We start from the raw sequence: 23,591 nt of genomic DNA, 5'->3' as shown, positions 1-23,591 counted from the left end.
TCATTCCAATTTCTTGCATGGGACCTAAGCATGCACCCAAGGACACAGATTTAAATTTTCAACCAATTTATATGCATTAGAGCAAGTGCATGTAGTTCAAATTTGAATTATGCACATAAATGCATTAAAAACTCAATTAATGCATAAAAATGTCCAAACAAACCTCGAAAAATCACAAAAATTGACATAACACTCCTGTTGCTCTATGTTGACACGAGAAAAAATTTGAAATCAATAAGAGGCAATGGATATCGTTTCGTCCCCAAAGGTGGGATGTTCCCTACCGAAACCATCACGCTTGTTGTGAGAAGCTCTCGTTTGTGAGAAGCATATCCCCAAACCTGCCCCAAATGGGACAAAAAGTTTACCACGGCATGTTGATGCCGCTCCATGATAGCATGCCAAGTTTCATGAATTTCGGACGAGCTTTGGATTTACTAGAATTTAAAAACCACATATCTCAATGTTTGCGGCCGAGTGACCGTGGCAGGGTGTTTGACATTTATTCCCATTTCTTGCATGGGACCTAAGCATGCACCCAAGGACACATATTTGATTTTTCAACCAATTTATATGCATTAGAGCATGTGCATGTAGTTCAAATTTGAATTATGCACATAAATGCATTGAAGACTCAATTAATGTATAAAGATGTCCAAACGAACCCCAAAAAATCCCAAAAATTGACACAACACTCCTATTGTTCTATGTTGACACGAGAAAAATTTGAAAGCAATAAGAGGCAATGGATATCATTTCGTCCCCAAAGGTGGGACGTTCCCTACCGAAACCATCCGGCTTGTTGTGAGAAGCTCTGGTTTGTGAGAAGCATATCCCCAAACCTGCCCCAAATGGGACAAAATAATTACCACGGCATATTGATGCCACTCATGATAGCATGCCAAGTTTCATGAATTTCAGACGAGTTTTGGATTTACTAGAATTTAAAAACCAGGTATCTCAATGTTTGCGGCCGAGTGATGGTGGCAGGGTGTTTGACATTTATTTCCATTTATTACATGGGACCTAAGCATCCACCCAAGGACAAAGATTTGATTTTCAACCAATTTATATGCACCGGAGCATGTGTATGTAGTTCAAATTTGAATTATGCACATAAATGCATTGAAAACTCACTTAATGCGTAAAAATGTCCAAACGGACTCTGAATAATTCCAATTCTTTTAGGACACACATATAGTTGCATGTTCACTACAAATAAAAGGTCTACCAATTCGAACACCGTCCATGGCCGCTGTGACCCCATTATGTAATTCAAATCAAGACGAAAAATCAAGTGGATCCCACACAATTTATTGATCCGTCTCCAATGTATCTATAATTTATGAAGTACTCATGCCATGTTTACAATATTTTATATGATATTGGTATTATTTGATTAGAACTAACCCGGACTGACGTTGTTTTCAGCAGAACTACCGTGGTGTTGTTTTTGTGCAGAAATAAAAGTTCTCGGAATGCGATGAAAATCAACGGAGATTTTTTCTGGAAAATATGAAAAATACTGGACCGAAAATCCACCGGGGGGGGGGTCACGGGGGCCCCACGAGGGTGGGGGCGCCCCCCTGCGTCGTGGACTCCCCGAGGGCCCCCTGATGTGAAATCAGCGCCAACTTCTCCTATAAATACAGAAACCTTTGAAAATTAACCTAGATCAGGAGTTTCGCTGCCAGAAGCCTCCGTAGCAACCGAAAACCAATCTAGGCCCTCTCCGGCACCCTGCCGGAGGGGGCCATCATCACCGGAGGGCATGGAGGAGGATCCCGGAGGGGCCATCATTACCATGAAGGCCAAGGACCAGAGGGAGAACCTCTCCCCATCCAGGGGGAGGCCATGGAGGAGGAAGCACAAGGGGGAGAACCTCTCCTCCTCTCTCTTGGTGCCACCGGAGTGCCATCGAGAGGGGAATCATCGCCACGGTGATAGTCTTCGTCAACATCACCATCATCATCACCATCCTCATCTCTTTTACGCGGTCCACTCTCCCGCACCCCACTGTAATCATTACTTGAACATGGTGCTTTATGCCACATATTATGATCCAATGATGTGTTGCCATCCTATGATGTTTTGAGTAGATATCTTTTGTCTTTGGGTTGATTGATGATCTAGATTGGTACGAGTTGTATGTTTTATTTTTGTGCTGTCGTATTGTGCCCTCCCTGTCATGCAAGCGTGAGGGATTCCCGCTGTAGGGTGTTGCAATACGTTCATTATTCGCTTATAGTGGGTTGCGTGAGTGACAGAAGCATAAACCCGAGTAAGGGGATTGTTGCGTATGTGATAAAGGGGACTTGATGCTTTAATGCTATGGTTGGGTTTTACCTTAATGATCTTTAGTAGTTGCGGATGCTTGCTAGAGTTCCAATCATAAGTGCATATGATCCAAGAAGAGAAATTATGTTAGCTTATCCCTCTCCCTCATATGAAATTGCAATGACGACTATCGGTCTTGTTAACAATTTCCTAGGACAATTCCGCACACCGATCCACCATTATTCCACACTCGCTATTTATAATATTTAGTAATATATTCTAACTTTATGATAGCAACACCTACTTAGCTCTCTGATATCATGCAAAGTTATCCACTTCATACCCACAACATAGTTTTATTTCTCGTTGCTAGTTGGAAGCAAACGTTCGGTGTATGTAGAGTCGTATCAGTGGCAGATAGGACTTGAGAGAATATTGATCTTACCTTTAGCTCCTTGTGGGTTCGACACTCCATACTTATCACTTCCACCATTGGGAATTGCTACGATGATTCCCTGCACTTGGGGATTATCAAGCTCTTTTCTGGCGCCGTTGCCGGGGAGCAATAGCGTGGGGTCGATATTCTCGTGTGTGCTTGTTTGCTTTCTTCACTAAGTAGATTTTGTTTTTTGTTTATGTTTAGTTGTGGGTGAAACATTACAAAAAAATTAAAGAATGAAAATACAAAAAAATTACTTGCCTCTCATGCCTAAAAAGTTTTTCAAAAAGAGAAGTGATTGGAAAGTTATGCATTGAAGAAGTGAGGGTCGACCTTGAGCACTCGTGTTCATGCTCACGGAAACAATGTAGAATTTTTCATGGTAGTTTCTATGTAAATAATTATCCCCTTATATATATCCATTTTATTACAAAAATAATGTGCCAAGCTTTGGTTTTAGGACGATTAGATTGCTTGTTTACTATGTGCAGAACAAAAAAACAGAAACTTTAGCTGTAGCACGTGATTTTAAATTTTTTTTACTGGAAAGTCAAATGGGTCTGAAACTCTTTGCACATTATGTCTGTACAAATGTTTCAAATTGTCAAATTTATTTCATAATTTTTGGAGTTATAGAAGTTTACTAAACCTCCAGATTACTATAGACTGTCCTGTTTTAGACAGATTCTGTTTTTCGTGTGTTGTTTGCTTATTTTGATGCATCTACGGCTAGTATCGGAGGGTATGAACCATAGAGAAGTTGGGATACAGTAGATATAGTTCTAATATGAAATTGGAATGAGTTTGAAACAGTACCTAAAGGTAGTGATTTGCTTTATTATACTAACGGTCTCATAGGGTTTTTGTTAACGTTTTATGTGGATGAAGTGTTCGAAGAACGAGGAGTTACCGACGTGAGAAGAATAAAGAGAGGCAAGAGCTCAATCTTGGGGATGCCCAAGGCACCCCAAGTAAATATTCTAAGGATACTCAAGCATCTAAGCTTGGGGATGCCCCGGTTGGCACCCCATCTTTCTTCTTCAACAATTATCGGTATACCTCGGTTTTTGTTTTGTTCACATGATTTGTGTCCTTTGTGTTTTTATTTTACTTTAAACCATGCTAGTATGGGATGTCCCTTCATCAATTTATAGAATACTTTGTGTGCTTCACTTATATCTTTTAAGTATGATCTTATAGAATTGCTCTTTGAGCTTCACTTAAATCTTTTGAGTATGGTTTTATAGAATGCTTCGTGTGCTTCACTTATAAATTTTGAGCTTGGATATTGGTTAGTTTATATTAATTGTATAATGCTCCATGAACTTCAATTATATCTTTTGGAGTATGAATAATACTATCATCTAAAGCGGGTTTGGAAGAGTGTCAACTTTAGGAACTAGTGATCCCGCTATTCCGAATGAGAAGAATTTTGCTTATGTGCTTGTAGATCATGAAAAGAATGCTTTATGTGATGGTTATGTTGTTGAATTCATTCATGATGCTACTGAAAATTATTATGAGGGAGGAATATATGCTTGTAGGAGTTGCAATAATATCAAGTTTACTCTCTGTGTGCTTAAAGTTTTGAAGTTATACTTGTTTTGCCTTCCTATGCTAGTTGATTCTTGTTCCTATAAATTATGTGCTCACAAAATCCCTAGGCATAGGAAGTGGGTTATATTTAAATATGCTAGTCATATTCTTCATGATGCTCTCTTTATGTTTCAGTTCTTATCTTTTATGTGAGCGTCATTGAAATCATCATGCCTAGCTAAAAGGCATTAAAGAAAAGCGCTTGTTGGGAGACAGCGCAATATTTACCCTTACTGTTTTTGTGTGTTCTCATGATTAAGCTGCTGTATTAATCATGTTTTATAGCTTTTGTTTCGATAAATTGCCAAGTAAGACCTTTGGGAAGACTTGGGTGAAAGCTAATGTGATCTTGCTGTAAAAAACAGAAACTTTGCGCTCACGAGATTAGCTGCCATTTTTTACAGAAGAGTGTGATTGAGTTGATTCTTTTTTCAGAAGATTAATAGACAAATTCCTCACGTCCACCAATTTATTTCAGAATTTTTGAAATATCATAAGTATGGTTGGTGTTCAGATCATTATAGACTGTTCTGTTTCTGACAGATTCTGTTTTCATTGCATAGTTTGCTTGCTTTCTAGTTTCTATGGCTTATATTTCTCAATATAAATTGTAGAAATGATATGGTACAGTAGGCATTGTGTGAGAACAATTATGAACCTTGTCTTTGACAGTACCAAAATGAATGGTTTACTCTTTATCATACTAACCTATCTCACGAAGTTCCATTAAGTTTTGTGTGATTGAAGTTTTCAAGCTTTGGGTGAGATATCGATATGAGGAGAATACGGAGTGGAAAGACCATAAGCTTGGGGATGCCCAAGGAACCCCAAGGTAATATTCAAGGAAGACTCAAGCGCCTAAGCTTGGGGATGCCCCAGAAGGCATCCCCTCTTTCGTCTTCAAAACTATCGGTGTACCTTACTCGGAGCTATATTTTTATTCGTCACATGATATTTGTTTTGCTTGGAGCGTATTTTCAATTTTACTTGCTGTTTGAATAAAATCATTGGATCTGAATTATTACATGAAAAAGAATCCTCCCATGGCTAGCTAATTATTTGACTACTCAGTGTCCTTCACTATTATATTTTGGAGTAGTTTGTCATTTACTCACGTGCTTCACGTATATCCTATGAGTAAATGGTTGAATAATTGAATATCATAAATCTGAATTTATATATGTTTCATATGATTATACCATGGGGATTAATAACTTCACATAGAATAAGTATAGGTAGTAAACTTATTGAAAGTTAGCAAACATAGAATTGGTCACTTGAACAATTCATGAAAGAATATTGAAGGAAGAGAGATTTCACATATAAATATACTATCTTGGACATCTTTTGTAATTGTGAGCACTCATTAAAATATGACATGCTAAAAGGTTGATGTCGGACAAGGAAGACAACGTAATGGGTTATGTTTTCTTATATCCGAAATAAAGTATATTGTCTTGGATCATCCAACATGTTGAGCTTGCTTTTCCCCCTCATGCTAGCCAAATTCTTTGCACCAAGTAGAGATACTACTTGTGCTTCCAAACATTCCTTAAACCAGTTTTGCCATGAGAGTCCACCATACCTACCTATGGATTGAGTAAGATCCTTCAAGTAAGTTGTCATCGGTGCATGCAATAAAAATTGCCCTCTAAATATGTACGATCTATTAATGTGGAGAAAATAAGCTTTATACGATCTTGTGATGTGGAAGAAATAAAAGCGACGGGCTGCATAATAAAGGTCTGTAGCGACCAGACCTCAAACGGTCCGATCTCTATGCTCCGGTGTCATCCCTGGATCAGTAATGCTGACACCACACAGTACTTGAAGAATTTATAACAGAGTAGCAATCACACACTTATTACATCGAGTGTCTCAATAGAGAACTTATTACAATAAATATAGCTTAAGGCCATCTAATAACGATAACAGCGGAAGGCTTGGAAGATAAGTGAGTCCATCAACTCCAACGACATCACTGAGTATAGAACCACGACCTAAAACTCCTTAATCATCGTCTGAAAAGTCTGCAACATTAACGTTGCAGCCCGAAACGGGTCAGAACATGGAATATGCTGGCAATGTAACACATAGAGAGTAATGGAAAGAAACAACTATTCTACATGCATATTTGGCTGGTGGAAAGCTCTATGGTTACAGTTTTGCGTAAAGCTAATTTTTTCCCTACTGCAAAGGAATAAATTTATTTAACTATCATGGTGGTTGTTAAACATTGAGAATGGTTGACAGCATCCTCAATCCCAATTAAACATCATCATTAAACAAACCCATCAAATTAAATTTTATAGTAACATGTTGAGATTCACATGATAATCCAGGTACTAGATACTCAAGCTGTTCATAACCGGGGACACGGCTAACCATGATTAGTTTATACACTCTGCAGAGGTTTGCGCACTTTTCCCCACAAGACTCGATCGCCTCCATTTGGTTTCTTGCACTACACGGTGTTTGAGAAACGGATGACCGAGACATAATCTTTCAGAAGCGCTAGCACCTTACGATGGGTAGACCGTACCACCTACATCCCCTACATCTGCTAGTCTACCTGTAATGCCCTCGATGCGGCTATATCTCCCACGTGTCGAAGCACGACTTAGAGGCATAACCGCATTGAAAGCAATGTATCAAGTGAGGTAATCTTCACAACAACCAATGTAATACATAAGGGAAAGAGATACATAGTTGGCTTACAATCGCCACTTCACACAATTACATGAATAAAGCATTACATCATCTAGATACAAACAAGGTCCGACTACGGATCCAAAATAAAAGAAGACTACCCCAAATGCTACACAGATCCCCGATCGTCCCGACTGGGCTCCACTACTGATCAACTGGAAACGGAACAACACAAAGAACGAGATCTTCATCGAGCTCCTCCTTGAGCTTGGTTGCATCATCTGCACGGTTCAACGGCACCTGCAAGCTGGTTTTGGAAGTATCTGTGAGTCACGGGGACTCAGCAATCTCACACCCTCGCGATCAAGACTATTTAATCTTATAGGTAAGGTAAAAGGTTTGAGGTGGAGCTGCAGCAAGCGACTAGCATATATGGTTGCTAAACATACGCAAATGAGAGCGAGAAGAGAAGGCAAAAGCACGGTCGAACAACTATGATCAAGAAGTGATCCTAGAACAACCTACGTCAAGCATTACTCCAACACCGTGTTCACTTCCCGGACTCCGCCAGAAAGAGACCACCACGGTTACACACGCGGTTGATGTGTTTTATTTAAGGTCAACTTCAGGTTTTCTACAACCGGACATTAACAAATTCCCATCTTCCCATAACCGCGGGCACGGCTTTCGAAAGTTCAATCCCTTTAGGGATGTTCCAACTTAGCCCATCAGAAGCTCTCACGGTCAACGAAGGATATTCCTTCTAGCGGGAAGGCCCGATCAGACTCGGAATCCCGGTTACAAGACATTTCGACAATGGTAAAACAATACCAGCAAGACCGCCCGATGCGCCGACATCCTGATAGGAGCTGCACATATCTCGTTCTCAGGGCAACACCGGATGAGCCCTCCGTACAACTAAAACCAGCCCTCAAGTTTCCCTGAGGTGGCGCTACAAAGGACTCTAGTTCGTACCAACACTTAGACAAGCACTGGCCCGGGGGGTTAAAATAAAGATGACCCTCGGGATGCGCGACTCCCAAGGGAAAAAGGCTAGGTGGCGAATGGTAAAACCAAGGTTGGGCCTTGCTGGAGGAGTTTTATTCAAGGCGAACTGTCAAGGGGTTCCCATTATAACCCAACCGCGTAAGGAACGCAAAATCCGGGAACATAACACCGATATGATGGAAACTAGGGTGGCAAGAGTGGAACAAAACACCAGGCATAAGGCCGAGCCTTCCACCCTTTACCAAGTATATAGATGCATTAATTAAATAATATATATTGTGATATCCCAACAAAATATCATGTTCCAACAAGAAACAAGCTCCAATCTTCACCTACAACTAACAATGCTATAAGAGGGGCTGAGCAAAGCGGTAACATAGCCAAACAACGGTTTGCTAGGACAAGGTGGGTTAGAGGCTTGGTTCAACAATATAGGAGGCATGATAAGCAAGTGGTAGGTATCGCAGCATACGCATAGCAAAAGAGCGAGCGTCTAGCAAGCAAAGATAGAAGTGATTTCGAGGGTATGGTCATCTTGCCTGAAATCCCGCAAGGAAGAAGAACGAGTCCATGAAGAAGACAAACGGGCGTAGTCAAACGGGTCCTCACAAACGCGACGTTATCAGAACCAAACCGAAGAAGCAACACCGGAAAGAAGCACACACATAGTAAACAAACAACACATGGATATGGCATGATGCACAACCAAGTATGATGCATGTCCGGTTTAATGATACATGGCATGGCATGGCAAAGTGCAACAAACAACACTACAACTTAAGTGGAGCTCAATATGCAACGGAGTTGCATATTGAAGAAAACACCACATGACTTATTTAGTTCTCTCTCGGTTATGTACCCAACAATATTAAATGTTATTAAGCATGGCAAGAGGTGAAGCATAAAAGAAACTATCTAACTAAGCAATTTAAATGAGGCCGGAAGCAACGAACAACAATTCCGGTAACTCCTCATGTGCATATTTTGGTTATGGTACTGTTCTGCCTTAAACCATATTTTAGAGTTGTTAAACATGCAAAGTAAGGCCACCATGTGAAACTAGGCATTTTTCTACCCCATGTACATATAAAGTTTATTAGAAACCGAGCTACGGTTATTTAGTTATGAGATAAATCATTTGAACATGGCATAGGGGCAAATTTAAACAAACAGCCATTTTAAACATTTCAAACATGCATGAAAGTTGGATATAATTAACCTACACATAATTCTAAGCATTTTTCCTATATAATTCATTTTAATCCGATGCACCAATTATGAGTTATTATATGCATGTTGTCTAGGGGGTTTCCTGCAAAACTGCTCTCTCTGGAAAAAAGAACAAAATCGCAGAACAGGGAAAAAACCCTATCGGGCCGAATCTGAAGCAAACTGGGTCTACAGAAAGAAATAAACAACAGAGGCTCCGATGGGCCTCACCATGGGCTTCGGCCCAGATCTGGAAGGCGAAGGCAGGCCGGTGCTGGGCCTCGGAGCGCTGCGGCTGGATTGGCCATGCAGCAGGGCGACGGGTCAACGATGCGTGCGAGTGGTGCTCTGTCGCTCGAAGCAGAGGCGAGACAAAAGGCATAGGCGAGGTCACGCGGCGGCGCTGGGGCTCCGGCAAGCAACGGGGAGCCTGCAGGAGGTGGGACGAGCTGGACGTCGTGGACTCCGTTGAAGGCCGTGGTCGGTGGAGCCCTTGGGAAACGGACGAGCTTGTGTGGGGGAAAACATGGCCGACAGTCAAGACGTGGAGAGGAGGAGGCAGAGGCAAGGTCGCGGTCGACCGTCTGCTCACCATGGCGACGACGACGGCAAGGCCGCCGGAGGCCTGGGTCAGGGCGGAGGAGAGGCCAGAGAAGCTCCGTGGCGGCGAGCTTCCGAGGGACGCGGCTGGGACGAGCGGGCGCTCGCTGGATGCGTCGTCCTCTTCCCGTAGTAGAAGAAAGGGGAGGCCAGCGGGGTCCTGGACGGCGATGCGGTGTCTGGACGGCGAGGTAGGAGACGGGAAGGAGAGGGCACACATCGGCTTCGGTCGCCGGCGGCCACGGCATCAGGGCGCGAGCCCCTTTCGTTTCCTGGCAGAGAATAAATCCACGAGAGGGAGAGGTTAGAGGAGGAAAGAGAGGAAAAACAGGGGGAGAAAAGAGACATGCGACGACTCATCTGCTCGTCCTGGCAGGTTCGGGCGGCGGATGGGGCATCTCCGGCGGTGCCGCTCGCCAACGCGGTCGAGCGGGAGGAGGCTCTCGACCCGTGCGGGAGCTGGGAGAAGTTGGGGCTGCAGAGGCTCTTTGGGCCGTCGGATCTGAGATCCGGTGGTCCAGATCGGGTGGGAAGAACTTAATGGTGGTTGGCTGAATCTGGATCCGAAGAGAGGTGGGAGGAGGCTGCGGAGGGGATCCCGAGAGGATTTAGGTGGAGTGGCGGCGGGATGGGACAACTATCCTTGATTTTAGGGTTTGTCCAAAATAGACTAGAAGTGGAGTATATATACATCACAGATTAGGTTAGGGGCTATCTCGTCCCCCCGATCGCAATCGGACGATCACGAATAAAAAGCTAGGGAGTCCAATTAACAAAACGGAGATGTTTTGTAGATGTTTGGGGATGATCCGGACACAACGGTGGCGACAGTCCGCGTCGGGTTCGGGACAACTTTCGGACGCGCGCGAGGGGGGGCTGCGGGCTGACGAGAGAGGTTAGGTTGGACCTTGCGGTAGGTAGTGAGCTGTGTAGACGGTCTCCAGCTGAGAGAAGAGAAGAGAGGGAGGCCTGGCGACTATTTTCGGAGACCGAAAACGTCCGACGAAGAGACCGGCTATACTGCCGCTATAGTTAATCGTTGGGGCGCCAAACGAACTCCAATTGCGATGAAACTTGGCAGGCGGTCTACCTACACTATAACAAGACCGCACGCCAACTCTCATCCCATTCCAAGAACATTTTCCGGCCACTTATAAAATACTATCTGGGACGTGCCGCGGGCGTGTGCAAGTGTGTCTGGGCTCAGAACGAACAACAGAGAGAACGAGGAGACCGGAACAGATGCAAGTTTCGAAAACATGATGATGCAATGCACATGATGACATGACAAGATGCAACACGCAAGCGAATGACATGGCAACAATAGCGAATAACCGGAAGACACCTGGCGCACCGGTCTCGGGGCATCACAACACTCCACCACTACGAGAGGATCTCGTCCCGAGATCTAGAATGGCACCAGAGGGAAAAACGGAAGAGAAAGAGAAGAGGTAAAGCTAAGTTACTTCTTTGACAAACGATTGAAACCACGAGCCTTGAGAGGTTGAACAAATTGAAAGAAAGAATGCAACGAGAATGAGCGAAGTTGAAAGCACTCCGTTAGGAAAAGGAACAAGGAAGAACAAATTCGAACAACACTCCGGTTGGAAAGATATGCAAGGCTTGATAAAATGGAGAACTTGAGCAGCAGGCACACACTCCGGTTAAATGGATCAGCAAAAGGAAAGAACTTGATCTTGACAAAACAAGATGATGGGTCTTAGAGAGCAACATCACAATGCCTCCGAAACGAAAGAATAGAAGTTGGATTGTAGGAACAAAAGAACGGAGAAGAAAATGGCAACTTCTGCCACAAAAGATCTTGAAAAGCATCATTGCAAGAACGGTATAACGAAATAGTTGGAAAAACCAACAACGAAACGAATAAACTTGTAGTGGGCTTATGAAAAACTACTTCAAATTATGAGGTGAAATTCTGCCACTAACGGAAACCAAGATTGGATTGATATCAACAAGGAGACGAGAAACTTATTTCACCGGGGGAATAGATGAATTACTTAAGTCATTTATGAGCACCATAGATAGCAACAATCCTTAGGGAAGGCTTTAGGTGAAAAATAACCCAAGATAACTCCAACGAAGAGGTTGATGGATTTAACATATCTCATTCTTAACAACATGTGAATCATGAAACATGAACTCAAATTATCAAGAATGACATAATACCACCTCCAATGATATGGTAGAAGGAATTGCACTCCGGATTGCACGAAGAAGAATACTTGAGCTCCTTTAGAAAAGAATCTCAATGAACACTTCGAAAAGGAATTAAATCCTTGATGAACCAACATGTAGAGCCTCCATGAAGAACTCCGGTAAACAAAAGGATAACGAAAAGAAGAGAAGTTGAAAACACAAGGTGAAACCTTGTAATGATTAGATGGATCTTCATGACGATATAATTGAGAGAGCTTGGAACTCCGGGAAAAGAAAAGATAAAGCATCTCGAACTGAGAATGTGATATGATGAACCACTCCGGAAAAAAGGAATTAATCACTTGGATGGAACAAGAATAAGAATTACGTTATGCGTATCCTTCACCACTTTAATTGATGACAAGCAACGGATTTGGCATACTACTTATCCTTGTAGAAAGCTTAAGATAGATATAGCGCAAACTTGAGAAGGGTGAAAAGATGGCCTTCGGGGAAAAGAAATGGAAAAACAACTCATGAAATGCTCCGGATGGGTGAAAATAATTCCCACATCGAAAACAATTTTGAGAGGATGACATTAAGCTAGAATTACGAATCTCTGAGAGAACGGATAAAATATGGAGGTAAAACTCTTCTTCGGTCTTCAAAATCCGAGAATGACGATGAGAAACAACACCATGAATCATTGAGATACTCCGGGATGACGACAGGAAAAGTTGAGCCAACGATGAAAAGATTTTGACAGATCTTGGAGAAGACATTTGACTGATGATAAATCATTCTTACGTCAAACTTCGAAAAGAATTTGAGAATACCTCCGGGAAAATAAGAAGAGTTAGGTAAGATCCTGGGAAAAGACCTGTGGGTTAGGGCCCACTGAAAAGAAACACCGTAGAATGATTTAAAAGATAGATTGCGCCAGTTGAATTAAATGGCTTGAATAAGATAAGAACCTCGAAATAACTTGAATGAATCGGGAATGAAAACATGAATCTTCTGAGATATCTTCAGCACTTCAGAACAAATGGATGGCGAGAAGTGAATGATTATGAGGTGCACCAGCATAAGAAAAGCATTGGACAAAAAGAAAATACAATGCTCAATACCAAAGTTTGAATTGAATCCACCAGAGAAGGAAAATGAGTGAGGAATGACGAACTAGAAGAGCATCTTCATGTGAACCACCGGGTAGAACATTGGAAGAAAAGAATGAAGAGGCTTCACAAGAATAAAAGGATGCTTGATTAAGAAATCCGAGTCTTTGAGGAAAAAGGGGGGGGGGGGGGGGAAAAAACAAAGGCAACTTGGACACGGATGAAACAAACACCGTTGAGAAGAAGTGATGATTGATCTTGCGGAAATTGAAATGATCGGATCCACTTGAAGAGAAACACGCCGGTTGAAAAGGATTGTCATGACAATCTCAATGAACAAGACGGATTAGTATTCCCATAGAAATATGAGAACACCGTTTAGAGAAGGTATGGAATCAACATTTGACTTCGAAGCAACTCGAATACCACAACTCAAAAAAAAACAAAGGACTGGCTTGCAAAATAAGCCGGAACAAACATATGATAGAGATTTCGTCCGAAGTTTTCGTGGTGGGGCCTACACGGGCTCGATCATACAGCACCATCATGTACAAGGCAGTGCACATGACATACGAAGTGTCCCCGAGTCAGCATAGCCAAGGACTCTTTAAGACACAACGAGACCACAGTAAAACCAACCGTGGATAGGCGGACCACTAGACGTCGAACCCCAATTTCATATCATACATCTGTCGGAAAGATATCCTAAGAGCTACTTGAATTCCCACTTATAAACTCCCGAAACTTTCTAGTTATGCAATCAGGTGTTGGAGAGACAGGGAAGCATAATATCTCACCCAAAACTAGCAAATCCTACATCCAGCTGTATCCATCCTTCAACACATAACCAAGAAACCTTCGGAAATCATTTACCTCAACCTTCGAAAAGCATACATTATACGAGTTATGGCAATACTCCCGAACTCCCGCCCCAGTACTGGGTGGCATCGAGGTTATCTCACCAACAACTGCATAAAAGAGATTTTCGATGTCGGCGAAACTAAACTCAGGTATTCCAGAACTGCAATGATAAAATTGTGATGACAACACCTCGGAGCTCAACTCTCCGGGACACTGCCACAACCCCTAAATGTCAGGAGGCACCAAGAACAATGTTCTCGTCACAAAACCATCGGAACGATTCCAAGATACCCGCGTGATCCTAAAAAAATTAGTGAAATTTGAGAAGAGAAGAGTCAAAACTCTATGTCAGGATGCCTCACCAGAGCGACGAAGGGACTGGGGAGTAAAAAGAATTCCTAACTCTCCGATATATAATCCTAAATGACTCAAAACATTTTTCTAGACTCAACAAGGCCAACGATTCGATCAAGCAAGGGGCTCCTAAGGTCAGGGAAGGCTCTGATTACCAACTTGTAATGCCCTCGATGCGGCTATATCTCCCACGTGTCGAAGCACGACTTAGAGGCATAACCGCATTGAAAGCAATGTCGCAAGTGAGGTAATCTTCACAACAACCCATGTAATACATAAGGGAAAGAGATACATAGTTGGCTTACAATCGCAACTTCACACAATTACATGAATAAAGCATTACATCATCTAGATACAAGCAAGGTCCGACTACGGATCCAAAATAAAAGAAGACTACCCCAAATGCTACACAGATCCCCAATCGTCCCGACTGGACTCCACTACTGATCAACTAGAAACGGAACAACACAAAGAACGAGATCTTCATCGAGCTCCTCCTTGAGCTTGGTTGTGTCATCTGCACGGTTCAACGGCACCTGCAAGCTGGTTTTGGAAGTATCTGTGAGTCACGGGGACTCAGCAATCTCACACCCTCGCGATCAAGACTATTTAAGCTTATAGGTAAGGTAAAAGGTTTGAGGTGGAGCTGCAGCAAGCGACTAGCATATATGGTGGCTAAACATACGCAAATGAGAGCGAGAAGAGAAGGAAAAAGCATGGTAGAACAACTATGATCAAGAAGTGATCCTAGAACAACCTACGTCAAGCATTACTTCAACACCGTGTTCACTTCCCGGACTCCGCCGGAAAGAGACCACCACAGTTACACACGCGGTTGATGTGTTTTAATTAAGGTCAACTTCAGGTTTTCTACAACCGGACATTAACAAATTCCCATCTGCCCATAACCGCAGGCACGGTTTCGAAAGTCCAATCCCTACAGGGGTGTTCCAACTTAGCCCATCACAAGCTCTCACGATCAACGAAGGATATTCCTGTTGGGTAACGTAGTAATTTCAAAAAAATTCCTACGCACACGCAAGATCATGGTGATGCATAGCAACGAGAGGGGAGAGTGTTGTCTACGTACCCACGCAGACCGACTGCGGAAGCGATCACACAACGTAGAGGAAGTAGTCGTACGTCTTCCCGATCCGACCGATCCAAGCACCGTTACTCCGGCACCTCCGAGTTCTTAGCACACATACAGCTCGATGACGATCCCCGGGCTCCGATCCAGCAAAGCTTCGGGGAGGAGTTCCGTCAGCACGACGGCGTGGTGACGATCTTGATGTTCTACCGTCGCAGGGCTTCGCCTAAGCACCGCTATGATATGATCGAGGTGGAATATGGTGGAAGGGGGCACCGCACACGGCTAAGGAACGATCACGAGGATCAACTTGTGTGTCTATGGGGTGCCCCCTGCCCCTGTATATAAAGGATGGAGGAGGAGGAGGCCGGCCCTAGGAGAGGCGCGCCAGGTGTGGAGTCCTACTAGGATTCCAAGTCCTAGTAGGAGTCCACCAAGAGGGGGAGGAAGGGAGAAGGAAGTGGAGGAGTAGGAAAGGTGGCCGGCCCCCTTTTCCCTAGTCCAATTCGGACTAGAGGGGAGGGGGGGCGCAGCAGCCTTTTTCCTCTTCCCACTAAAGCCCATCAAGGCCCATTACTTCTCCCGTAACTACCCGGTACTCCAAAAAATACCCGAATCACTCGGAACCTTTCCGATGTCCGAATATAGTCGTCCAATATATCGATCTTTACGTCTCGACCATTTTGAGACTCCTCGTCATGTCCCCGGTCTCATCCGGGACTCTGAACTCCTTCGGTACATCAAAACTCATAATATAACTGTCATCGAAACCTTAAGCGTGCGGACCCTACGGTTCGAGAACAATGTAGACATGACTGAGACACGTCTCCGGTCAATAACCAATAGCGGGACCTGGATGCCCATATTGGCTCCTACATATTCTACGAAGATCTTTATCGGTCAGACCGCATAACAACATACGTTGTTCCCTTTGTCATCGGTATGTTACTTGCCCGAGATTCGATCGTCGGTATCCAATACCTAGTTCAATCTCGTTACCGGCAAGTCTCTTTACTCGTTCCATAATACATCATCTCACAACTAACATCTTAGTTGCAATGCTTGCAAGGCTTATGTGATGTGCATTACCGAGAGGGCCCAGAGATACCTCTCCGACAATCGGAGTGACAAATCCTAATCTCGAAATACGCCAACCCAACATCTACCTTTGGAGACACCTGTAGTACTCCTTTATTATCACCCAGTTACGTTGTGACGTTTGGTAGCACCCAAAGTGTTCCTCCGGCAAACGGGAGTTGCATAATCTCATAGTCATAGGAACATGTATAAGTCATGAAGAAAGCAATAGCAACATACTAAACGATCGGGTGCTAAGCTAATGGAATGGGTCATGTCAATCAGATCATTCAACTAATGATGTGACCTCGTTAATCAAATAACAACTCTTTGTCTATGGTTAGGAAACATAACCATCTTTGATTAACGAGCTAGTCAGGTAGAGGCATACTAGTGACACTCTGTTTGTCTATGTATTCACACATGTATTATGTTTCCGGTTAATACAATTCTAGCATGAATAATAAACATTTATCATGAAATAAGGAAATAAATAATAACTTTATTATTGCCTCTAGGGCATATTTCCTTCAGTCTCCCACTTGCACTAGAGTCAATAATCTAGATCACATCACCATGTGATTAACATCGATAGTTCACATCATCATGTGATTAACACCCATAGTTCACATCGCCATGTGACCAACACCCAAAGGGTTTACTAGATTTAGTAATCTAGTTCACATCGCTATGTGATTAACACCCAAGGAGTGCTAAGGTGTGATCATGTTTTGCTTGTGAGAGAATCTTAGTCAACGGGTCTGCCACATTCAGATCCGCATGTATTTTGCAAATTTCTATGTCAACAATGCTCTGCATGGAGCTACTCTAGCTAATTGCTCCCACTTTCAATATGTATCTAGACCGAGACTTAGAGTCATCTAGATTAGTGTCAAAACTTACATCGGCGTAACCCTTTACGACGAACCTTTTTCACTTCCATAATCGAGAAACATATCCTTATTCTACTAAGGATAATTTTGACCGCTGTCCAGTGATCTACTCCTAGATCACTATTGTACTCCCTTGCCAAACTCAGTGGTAGGGCATACAATAAATCTGGTATACAGCATGGCATACTTTATAGAACCTATGACTGAGGCATAGGGAATGACTTTCATTCTCTTTCTATTTTCTGCCGTGGTCGGGCTTTGAGTCTTACTCAACTTCACACCTTGTAACACAGGCAAGAACTCTTTCTTTGACTGTTCCATTTTGAACTACTTCAAAATATTGTCAAGGTATGTACTCATTGAAAAAACTTATCAAGCGTCTTGATCTATCTCTATAGATCTTGAAGCTCAATATGTAAGCAGCTTCACCGACGTCTTTCTTTGAAAAACTCCTTTCAAACACTCCTTTTATGCTTTACAGAATAATTCTACATTATTTCCGATCAACAATATGTCATTCACATATACTTATCAGAAATGCTGTAGTGCTCCCACTCACTTTCTCGTAAATACAGGCTTCACCGCAAGTCTGTATAAAACTATATGCTTTGATCAACTCATCAAAGCGTATATTCCAACTCCGAGATGCTTGCACCAGTCCACAGATGGATCGCTGGTGTTTGCACATTTTGTTAGCACCTTTCGGATTGACAAAACCTTCTGGTTGCATCGTATACAACTCTTCTTTAGTAAATCCATTAAGGAATGCAGTTTTGTTTATCCATTTGCCAGATTTCATAAAACGCGGCAATTGCTAACATGATTCGGACAGACTTAAGCATAGATACGAGTGAGAAACTCTCATCGTAGTCAACACCTTGAACTTGTCGAAAACCTTTTACGACAATTCTAGCTTTGTAGATAGTAACACTACTATCAGGGTCCGTCTTCCTCTTGAAGATCCATTTATTTTCTATGGCTTGCCGATCATCGGGCAAGTCAACCAAAGTCCATACTTTGTTCTCATACATGGATCATATCTCAGATTTCATGGCCTCAAACCATTTCGCGGAATCTGGGCTCACCATCGCTTCTTCATAGTTCGTAGGTTCATCATGATCTAGTAGCATGACTTCCAGAACAGGATTACCGTACCACTCTGGTGCGGATCTTACTCTGGTTGATCTACGAGGTTCATTAGTATCTTGATCTGAAGTTTCATGATCATTATCATTAGCTTCCTCACTAACTGGTGTAGGTGTCACTGAAACAATTTTCTGTGATGTACTACTTTCCAGTAAGGGATCAGGTACTGTTACCTCGTCAAGTTCTACTTTCTTCCCACTCACTTCTTTCGAGAGAAACTCCTTCTCTAGAAAAACTCCGAATTTAGCAACAAAAGTCTTGCCTTCGGATTTGTGATAGAAGGTGTACCCAACAGTCTCCTTTGGGTATCCTATGAAGACATATTTCTCCGATTTGGGTTTGAGCTTATTAGGATGAAACTTTTTCATATAAGCATCACAACCCCAAACTTTAAGAAACGACAACTTTGGTTTCTTGCCAAACCACAGTTCAGATTGTGTCGTCTCAACGGACTTAGATGGTGCCCTATTTAACGTGAATGCAGCTGTCTCTAATGCATAACCCCAAAACGATAGTGGTAGATTGGTAAGAGACATCATAGATCGCACCATATCTAATAAAGTATGGTTATGATATTCGGGCACACCATTATGCTGTGGTGTTCCAGGTGGCATGAGTTTGTGAAACTATTCCACATTGTTTTAATTGAAGACCAAACTCGTAACTCAAATATTTTACCTCTGCGATCATATCGTAGAAACTTTTATTTTCTTGTCACGATGATTTTCCACTTCACTCTGAAATTATTTGAACTGTTCAAATGTTTCAGACTTATGTTTCATCAAGTAGATATCCCCATATCTGCTCAAATCATCTGTGAAGATCAGAAAATAATGATACCTATCGCGAGCCTCAATATTCATCGGACCACATACATCAGTATGTATGATTTCCAACAAATCTGTTGCTTGCTCCATTGTTCCGAAGAACAGAGTCTTAGTCATCTTGCCCATGAGGCATGGTTCGCAAGCATCAACTGATTCATAATCAAGTGATTCCAAAATCCCATCAGCATGGAGTTTCTTCATGCGCTTTACACCAATATGACCTAAACGGCAGTGCTACAAATAAGTTGCACTATCATTATTAACTTTGCATCTTTTGGTTTCAATATTATGATTATGTGTATCACCACGATCGAGATCCAACGAACTATTTTCATTGGGTGTGTAACCATATAAGGTTTTATTCATGTAAATAGAACAACAATTTATTCTCTTACTTAAATGAATAACCGTATTACAATAAACATGATCAAATCATATTCATGCTCAACGCCAACACCAAATAACACTTATTTAGGTTCAACACTAATCCCGAAATTATAGGGAGTGTGCGATGATGATCATATCAATCTTGGAACCACTTCCAACACACATCGTCACTTCACCCTTAACTAGTCTCTGTTTATTTTGCAACTCCCGTTTCGAGTTACTAATCTTAGCAACTGAACTAGTATCAAATACTGAGGGGTTGCTATAAACACTAGTAAAGTACACATCAATAACATGTATATCAAATATACTTATGTTCACTTTGCCATCCTTCTTATCCGCCAATCACTTGGGGTAGTTCCGCTTCCAGTGACCAGTCCCTTTGCAGTAGAAGCACTTAGTCTCAGGCTTAGGATCAGACTTGGGCTTCTTCACTTGAGCAGCAACTTGCTTGCCGTTCTTCTTGAAGTTCCCCTTCTTCCCTTTGCCCTTTTCTTGAAACTAGTGGTCTTGTCAACCATCAACACTTGATGTTTTTCTTGATTTCTACCTTCGTTGATTTCATCATCACGAAGAGCTTGGGAGTTGTTTCCGTTATCCCTTGCATATTATAGTTCATCACGAAGTTCTACTAACTTGGTGATGGTGATTAGAGAATTCTGTCAATCACTATCTTATCTGGAAGATTAACTCCCACTTGATTCAAGCGATTGTAGTACCCAGACAATCTGAGCACATGCTCACTAGTTGAACGATTCTCCTCCATCTTTTAGCTATAGAACTTGTTGGAGACTTTCATATCTCTCAACTTGGGTATTTGCTTGAAATATTAACTTCAACTCCTGGAACATCTCATATGCTCCATGACGTTCAAAATGTCTTTGAAGTCCCGATTCTAAGCCATTAAGCATGGTGCACTAAACTATCAAGTAGTCATCATATTTAGCTAGCCAAATGTTCATAACGTCAGCATCTGCTCCTGCAATAGGTCTGTCACCTAGCGGTGCATCAAGGACATAATTCTTCTGTGCAGCAATGAGGATAAACCTCAGATCATGGATCCAATCCGCATCATTGCTACTAACATCTTTCAACACAATTTTTCTCTAGGAACATATCAAAATAAACATATGAAAGCAACAACGCAAGCTATTGATCTACAACATAATTTGCAAAATACTACCAGGACTAAGTTCATGATAAATTTAAGTTCAATTAATCATATTACTTAAGAACTCCCACTTAGATAGACATCCCTCTAATCCTCTAAGTGATTACGTGATCCAAATCAACTAAACCATGACCGATCATCACGTGAGATGGAGTAGTTTTCAATGGTGAACATCGTTATGTTGATCATATCTACTATATGATTCACGCTCGACCTTTCGGTCTCCATGTTCCGAGGCCATATCTGCATATGCTAGGCTCGTCAAGTTTAACCTGAGTATTCCGCGTGTGCAAAACTGGCTTGCACCCGTTGTAGATGGACGTAGAGCTTATCCCACCCGATCATCACGTGGTGTCTGGGCACGATGAACTTTGGCAATGGTGCATACTCAGGGAGAACACTTCTTGATAATTAGTGAGAGATCATCTTAAAATGCTACCGTCAAACTAAGCAAAATAAGATGTATAAAAGATAAACATCACATGCAATCAAAATATGTGACATCATATGGCCATCATCATCTTGTGCCTTTGATCTCCATCTCCAAAGCATCATCATGATTTCCATCGTCACCGGCATGACACCATGATCTCCATCATCTTGATCTATATCAATATGTCGTCACATGGTCGTGTCACCAACTATTGCTCTTGCAACTATTGCTATCGCATAGCGATAAAGTAAAGCAATTATTTGGCGCTTGCATCTTATGCAATAAAGAGACAACCATATGGCTTTTGCCAGTTGCCGATAACTTCAACAAAACATGATCATCTCATACAACAACTTATATCTCATCACGTTTTGACCATATCACATCACAACATGCCCTGCAAAAACAAGTTAGACGTCCTCTACTATGTTGTTGCATGTTTTACGTGGCTGCTACGGGCTTAAGTAAGAACCAATCTCACCTACGCATCAAAACCACAACGATAGTTTGTCAAATAGACTCCGTTTTAACCTTCGCAAGGACCGGGCGTAGCCACACTCGGTTCAACTAAAGTAGGAGAGACAGTCACCCGCTAGCCACCTTTGTGCAAAGCACGTCGGGAGAACCGGTCTCGCGTAAGCGTACGCGTAATGTCGGTCCGGGCCGCTTCATCCAACAATACCGCCGAACCAAAGTATGACATGCTGGTAGGCAGTATGACTTATATCGCCCACAACTCACTTGTGTTCTACTCGTGCAAATAACATCAAACCATAAAACCTAGGCTCTGATACCACTGTTGGGTAACGTAGTAATTTCAAAAAAATTCCTACGCACACACAAGATCATGGTGATGCATAGCAATGAGAGGGGAGAGTGTTGTCTACGTACCCACGCAGACCGACTGCGGAAGCGATCACACAACGTAGAGGAAGTAGTCGTACGTCTTCCCGATCCGACCGATCCAAGCACCGTTACTCCGGCACCTCCGAGTTCTTAGCACACGTACAGCTCGATGACGATCCCCAGGCTCCGATCCAGCAAAGCTTCGGGGAGGAGTTCCGTCAGCACGACGGCGTGGTGACGATCTTGATGTTCTACCGTCGCAGGGCTTCGCCTAAGCACCGCTATGATATGACCGAGGTGGAATATGGTGGAAGGGGGCACCGCACACGGCTAAGGAACGATCACGAGGATCAACTTGTGTGTCTATGGGGTGCCCCCTGCCCCTGTATATAAAAGATGGAGGAGGAGGAGGCCGGCCCTAGGAGAGGCGCGCCAGGTGTGGAGTCCTACTAGGATTCCAAGTCCTAGTAGGAGTCCACCAAGAGGGGAGGAAGGGAGAAGGAAGTGGAGGAGTAGGAAAGGTGGCCGGCCCCCTTTTCCCTAGTCCAATTCGGACTAGAGGGGAGGGGGGGCGCAGCAGCCTTTTTCCTCTTCCCACTAAAGCCCATCAAGGCCCATTACTTCTCCCGTAACTACCCGGTACTCCAAAAAATACCCGAATCACTCGGAACCTTTCCGATGTCCGAATATAGTCGTCCAATATATCGATCTTTACGTCTCGACCATTTTGAGACTCCTCGTCATGTCCCCGGTCTCATCCGGGACTCTGAACTCCTTCGGTACATCAAAACTCATAATATAACTGTCATCGAAACCTTAAGCGTGCGGACCCTACGGTTCGAGAACAATGTAGACATGACTGAGACACGTCTCCGGTCAATAACCAATAGCGGGACCTGGATGCCCATATTGGCTCCTACATATTCTACGAAGATCTTTATCGGTCAGACCGCATAACAACATACGTTGTTCCCTTTGTCATCGGTATGTTACTTGCCCGAGATTCGATCGTCGGTATCCAATACCTAGTTCAATCTCGTTACCGGCAAGTCTCTTTACTCGTTCCATAATACATCATCTCACAACTAACATCTTAGTTGCAATGCTTGCAAGGCTTATGTGATGTGCATTACCGAGAGGGCCCAGAGATACCTCTCCGACAATCGGAGTGACAAATCCTAATCTCGAAATACGCCAACCCAACATCTACCTTTGGAGACACCTGTAATGCTCCTTTATAATCACCCAGTTACGTTGTGACGTTTGGTAGCACCCAAAGTGTTCCTCCGGTAAACGGGAGTTGCATAATCTCATAGTCATAGGAACATGTATAAGTCATGAAGAAAGCAATAGCAACATACTAAACGATCGGGTGCTAAGCTAATGGAATGGGTCATGTCAATCAGATCATTCAACTAATGATGTGACCTCGTTAATCAAATAACAACTCTTTGTC

The sequence above is a fragment of the Triticum urartu genome, chromosome 2 (genome assembly GCF_003073215.2).
Source record: "Triticum urartu cultivar G1812 chromosome 2, Tu2.1, whole genome shotgun sequence".
Lineage (NCBI taxonomy): Eukaryota > Viridiplantae > Streptophyta > Magnoliopsida > Poales > Poaceae > Triticum > Triticum urartu.
Note: the sequence above shows the minus strand (reverse complement) of the source record.